This window comes from Elephantulus edwardii, unplaced genomic scaffold, assembly GCF_000299155.1.
Source record: "Elephantulus edwardii isolate Elephantulus edwardi_28Jun2011 unplaced genomic scaffold, EleEdw1.0 scaffold00310, whole genome shotgun sequence".
Taxonomy (NCBI): Eukaryota; Metazoa; Chordata; class Mammalia; order Macroscelidea; family Macroscelididae; genus Elephantulus; species Elephantulus edwardii.
Window position 1 is genome coordinate 2,274,991 of NW_006400060.1, and position 6,882 is coordinate 2,281,872.

Sequence of the window (6,882 nt, forward strand, 5' to 3'; positions counted from 1 at the left end):
TCCACACAGTCAAATGCCTTTGCATAGTCAATGAAACACAGATAGACATTCCTCTGGTACTCCCTGTTTTCAGCCAAGATCCATCTAACATTAGCTACAATATCCTCTTCTAGACCCAGCCTGTATTTCAGGCAGTTAGTTCTCTGTTGATGTGCTGTTTCAGTCTTTTTTTTGGGATAATCTTCAGCAGAATCTTGCTTGCATGTAATAGCAGTAATATTTTTCGATAATTTCCACACTTTGTGGGATCACCTTTCTTTGGAATGGGGATAAATATAGATCTCTTCTAGTCAGTTGGCCAGGTAGTTGTCCTCCAGATTTCTTGGCACAACTTGGTGAGCACACCCAGGGCAGCATATGTTTGTGGAAATATATCATTGTATGCTATCAATTCCTGGGACCCTGGTCTTTGCCAATTTTTTCAGAGCAGCTTGAACTTCTTCCTTCACCATCACAGGCTGTTGCTCATACATGGTTTCATTAAATTCTTCAGTGTCTACTACAATGACTCCGTATACTCTTTTCATCTTCTAGAAGGATAGGTGGTCCACTTATAAAATATCAGGTCTTTGAAAAACCTATGTACAATAGAGCACACTTAGACTAGCACATATGACAACTGAGGCTTAGCCCTCAAGTATGGAAACACAAAGGAGGAACAGTTGTAAGCAGACACTCGTGATTCAAACATGGAATGTGAGAACCATGAATATAGAAAAATTGGATAATGTTAAGAAAGAAATGGAACACATAAATATTGACATACTAAGTATAGGCTAAATGAGATAGACCTGCACAGGACATTTTGAGTCAGATGATCATGTGATCTACTATGCTGGAGATGAAAAAGTGGGGGAACAATAAGGTTGCTTTAATAGTTAAAATAATTTCTAGATCCATTTTGAAATACAATGCTGAGTGACAGGAAAATATCCATACGCACACACGGAAATCGAGTGAATATATGCACCAACAACCAGAGCCGAAGAGGAGGAAATAAATTTTTACCAACTTTTGCAGTCAGAGATCGATCGAGCATGTAATCAAGATCATTAATAATAATGGGTGACTGGAATGGAAAAGTTGGGAAAAGAGAAGAATGATCAGTAGTTGGAAAACATGGACTTGGATACAGAAATTAAGCTGAAGATAGAATGATAGAATTTTGCACAATCAACAACTTATTCATTGCAAATACACTTTATAAGAAACATAAATGCAGGCTATACACATAGATTTCACCAGAATCATATCTATTACATTTGTGGAAAACTAACTGGAGAAGTTCAATATCAGCTGTGAAAACTAGGCCAGGTGCTGATTGTGAAACAGACCACCAACTACTCTTATGCAACTTCAAGCTGAAGCTAAGGAAAATTAAATCATATCCATGGGCACCAAAATTTGACCTTGAGTCTATCCCATCTGAATGTCAAAACCATCTCAAGAACAGGTTTGAGGCCTTGAACATTAATTAATGAAGACCTGATGAGCTGTGGGAGGATATCAAGAATATCATCCAAGAAGAATGCAAAAGGTCATTACAAAGACAGAGGAGGAAGAGAAGACCAAGATGGATGTCAGAAGAGACTTTGAATATTGCACTAGAGCACTGAGAAGCCAAAACAAAACAAATCAACTTATTAAAGAGCTGAACAGACTATTTCAAAGAGCAGACCAAGAAGACAAAGTATTACAATGAAATGTGCAAAGCACTGGAGTCAGAAAGTCAAAGGGGCCAAACTCGCTCAGCATTTCTTTAGCAGACAGAACTGAAGAACTAATTCAAGCCTCGAGTTGCAATACTTAAGGATGCTTTGGGCAGAATATTAAATGACCCAGGAAGCATTAAAAGAAGATGGAAAGAGTATACAGAGTCATTGTACCAAAAGGAAAGTGTCGGGGAGGAAAATAATGGGAGATAAAGTTGGACAGTGGGCTGAGCTTTGTTTATGACTGAGGTTTCTGAATGCTATTCTGTCCATACTTGGGGGCCACCAAAGTCTTTTGTAACCAGAGGAACAGCTGTATAGGAGAACAATGACCTATATGAAGGATGATGTATGTGGAGTGAAGAGAGGTGATTACAGGAGGTTGGAAAAACAGTTAAGTTTCTTCCATAGTCAAGGTATGATATAATGAGGCATGAAATCTCATCAATAGCCCAAGATTGTAAAGGGAGGATGGAAGTGAGAGACCTTTCAACAGATTAAGCTGAAATGTTTGACTCCCCTGGAAGCAGCAATAAGAGTCACAACCACGACCTATGGATAAGGGATTGTTGTTGTTAGGTGCCATTGAGTCCAGAATGACCCATAGTAACCCTATGAACAAACAGATCTGAACCCTATTCTATCTTGTGCCATCCTCACACTTCCTGACAAAGAGCTCGTTGTGGCAGTCACTGTGTCAATCCAGCTTCTTAAGGGTCTCTCCCTCACCAATCCTCCACCTTTCTGAGCATCATGGTCCTCTTGAAGGAATAACCTCTCCTAGCAACATGCCCAAAGTATGTGAGGCCAAACTTTATTATTTTTGCCTCCAAGGCGGCACTTTCTCTAAGACATATGTGTTCTTTTGGAAGTCCATGGGATGTTCAGTACTCTTCTCCAACACCATAGCTCAAAGGCATTAATTCTTCTTCTGTCATCCTTATTCATTGTCCAGCTCTTAGATCCATAGCAAGTGATTAGAAGGACCATGACTAGAATCAAACACACCTTAGTCCTCAACCTGACATCATTGCTCCTCAATGTACTTTGGTGAATACATTGTTTTAATTGGTACAGCACTTGTCTGTCAGTTTGCTGTACTGAGATAACTTGTGGGTTGCTGTAATGCTGAAATCTATGCCACCGGTGTGTCAAATGCCACAAGGGTTATCCATGGTAGACAGGTTTCAGTAAAACTCCCAGATTAAGACAGACTAGGAAGCAGGATTGGCCATCCACTTCTTAAATAACAAGCCTCTGAAAATTCTATGAACAATAGAGAAATACAGATAGATATAGAGTCCAGAGAGGAAGTTAGCAAAAAAATGAAGAAAAATATTTGCAAACACCCTTTAATAATTGGAATGTGAATGTATGAAGCTTGAATGTTGGAAATCTAGAAAATGTAAAAAGAGAAATGTAATGCATGAACATTGAAATTCTAGGAGTTAGTGAGACAAGGGATTGAAAAAGGTTTAAAATAGTTGGTAAATTTTAGTTGAAGATCAGAATCAAAATGTTATTTTAAAGTTATTTAAAAAATGCAGTGTGGGAATCTGTTTTGGGGTCATACAGGGAGGCATGATTTTGTGATCTAAGGGTTATTTGAATGGAAAATGTCCTCTTTCTTGACCAATTATGGTGTTTATACAGCTGACTGAGTACATTATCTACTACTTTGAAACCATAAGAAAATATAGCCATATAAAGAATAATTTTCAGTGCTTCTATCATAAAATTGGTTATGGTGGGACCTTTATGGGATCATTAGAAGTGATGCTGAGATTCATGGAGGAGAAGACCTACCGCTTTTTTAAAAAAAAAAAAATCTTAAAAAACATATACGGGAATCCAAGGAGATAAGGGGTAGGAACAGAAGGGCGAGGATGGGTAGGAATGAAGTCACAGGGTTGCACAATTTTGTGGGTGGAGAGAGAGAGTAAAGGAAATGAGATCGATCTAGAGGGGACTGGAAAAGACGACAATGGTTAGCATAGTTAATGATGCCTTTTTTTTTAAAACAAAGAAATAGTATTTAATTTGTCGCGGTTTCATGCTGAATAGGGGCATTGAGATAAAGGGGAAGGGGAGCCCACTTTAACACTTTACTGGTGGTTTTGAGTTGAAGATGAATGCTTTCTTATTCAGTTAGAACATATTTTCTTGATGTTTTCTGCCCTCTGGACTACAAGGTGTTTGCATGGGTGAGTCCAGTTGGAGTGCCTGGCTAAACTTTGGAGTTCCATCCACCTTTGCATCCTTAGCTGGCAGTTATATTTCTCTTCTGTCTCTGGAACCTGGGTCAAGGTTCAGATTCTGGAACAAGATTTAGTGTTCAGGTTACCTATAGGAAAGAGAGCAAACCTAGAGAGAACAAATTTATGCGTTATAAAGAAAAGGGCTTTGGCAGTGTTACTCACAGGTGTGCTGGAGGAGGAGGAGGAGAGTTGTTTAGATAAAGTTCTTCATACATGCTAGGAGGCTCTCCCCAGCGACCAGGCAGCACTACCCAAGGACGGGTGACACTCCCCAGGGACTGGGAGGCTCTTCTCGCCCCACTTTCTGCTCTAGAGCTATTCTGAAGTCTGAACTTTTCTCCCTACTAGGGGACCTTGACCAGGGCTCTCCCCTGCCAGGTGACTCTCCCCAAGTGCCGGGCAACACTCTCCAGGGACTGGCTCTTCTCCACCCCGGCATTCTAGGGTTCTTCTGAGGTCTGGAATTTGCTCCCTACTGGGGGACCTCGGCCAGGGACAGCACTTCTGGCTCAGCGCCACCATCATTGCCCTCTTCTTCCCTGCAAAGTAGTCTAATTTGAACTCAAAGTAGGTATTATTGGGATTGCAGCACAGTTTCTTGCCACTAGGCCAATAAATTCCATATGACCAGCTATTCCATTGCTTGAAATGTACCCCAAGAAAATGAGAACTGAGGCTCAAACTGAAACTTGTACACCAATGTTCATAGCAGCATTATTCACCATCACAAGAACATGGAAACAGCCCAGATGTACAACCACAAACAAATAGATTGAGAAATTTTGGTACATTCATATAATGGAATACTACACAGCACACAGGACCAATGATTTTGTAAATTATTACCTAACTTGGGAGGGACTGGAAAACATTATGCTGAGTGAATTCACTCAGTCCCACAAGGACAAATACTATAAAAACCCATTATTGTAGAATGAGTATGAGGATCCAAGGTGGGGGGGTGGAAGGAGAGGGATGAGGATGGGAGGTGGGGTGGGGTGTTAATCATAGGGTTGCGCAATTTGATAGGTGGGTGGGGTGAAGAAAATGGGAAGGCTCTTTTGTAAAAAAAAAGTGTTTTCAAACTTCGTAAATAAATCCGTATAAAATTAAAAAAAACACAAAAGAAAAAACAATTTTTAAAAAGTAGATATTATTACTTTCCTGTTCCACAAATGAAAAAGGGGATTCCAGAGTGATGAACAGACCCTCTCAAGTTTGGAAAAGTAATAAAGACATTAGAACAAGGACTCAAACCACGGTTGTCTGAAGGCAGGCCATGAGGCTGTGAGCTCTGCGTGACACTGTACCCAGCTGTATTTTGTCTTCCTCTGCAAGTAAAATCCTGCTGAAGATAATTTTCAAAATTGCCAAAAGAGTTCACTCAGACCACTCACTGACCAGACAATTGTACAGCCTTCCCCAGACTTACCACTTTCCCACCTCATGTGTAATACTGGTGAAAAAACTCTCACATTTCTGTCGAGTCAGGACCAACCCATATCTCACCTTCCAGAGGGTTTTCAGACGTTGTATATTGCAGAGGCAGAGATTGTCCATCTTTTTTTTGTGGAGCCACTGGTGAATGAAAACTTCCTGCCTTTAGATTGGTAGTGCAACTCCCTACTCACTAGGTCCTCAGAGGTCTCTAATATTGGTGATGTTGAGGAGAAAGGTGCATTTTCAAACTGCTGGTTGGTAGTAGTTGTTGTTGTTGTTGTTGATGTGTACTGTTGAGTTGCAACCAACCCATAGCTGACCCTCCAGCAGGTTTTCAGAGGCAGTTAATCACAGGAGAGGAGATTGCGCATCTGTTCTCCCACACAGCAGCTGTGACCTCAAACCACATGCCTTTGGGATTGCAGCACAGTTTCTTGTCACTAGGCCACCAGAGCTCCATAATAGTACAGATTAATACAAAGTCAAATTGGAAATGTGTTTAGGAAGTCTTCATGATGTGTATGTCCTTTCAAAATTAATAAAGACTCACAAAACATTACATAACATGGGTTCATCTAATGGACATTATGTTATTGTTATTGTGTACTGTAGAGTCAAAACCAACTCGTAACTAAGCCTCGAGCTGGTTTTCAGAGGCAGTTAATCACATGGGAGGAGATTGTCCATCTTTCAGCGGAGCAGCTGGTTACTCAAACCACATGCTTTAGGAATTGCAGCACAGCTCCCTGCCACTAGGACACTGTAGCTCCAAAGACACACTAAATTAAATAAGTTTGTGGGGAAGAAAGGGAAATATTGAATAATATCACAAAAAAAGCTAAGAAGAGGTGGTTTACACACAGATAAGACCATTCTTGAGTTGTTACAAGAGATGGGAATAGAGGGAGCTGCTGTTTTTTATTGTCGTTATGTGCCGTCCAGTTGCCCACGACTCATAGTGACCCTATGTACAATAGCTCTGAACCCTGCCCTATCCTGAGCCAGTCTCACTGACTCTGACACTCTGAATCCCATTGCCCCAGTTACCCTGTCAATCCATTTCATTTGGGGTCTTTCCCTTCCAAACATGATGTTCTGCTCCAAGAACTGATCCCTCCTGGCCACATGCCCAAAGTGTGTGAGACAGGGTTTCAAAATCCTTGCCTCCAAGGAGTAACTTGGTTTCACTCTTTCCAAGACACACGTGTTTGTTTTCTTGGCGTCCTATGGTATTTTCAAGAATCTTCTCCAGCACCACAACTCTAAGACATTTATTCTTCTTCTGTCATGCTTAGACACTGTTCAGCTCTCTGATGCATAACAAGTAATTTCAAATTCCATGGCCTCGATCAGGTGCACCTTAGTCTCTAGACTGACATTATTGCTCTCTAGCACATTGGAGTGGTCTCTGATAGCACATTTTCTGTTGTTGTTGTTGTTATGTGCCATCGAGTCGTTTCCGACTCATAGCG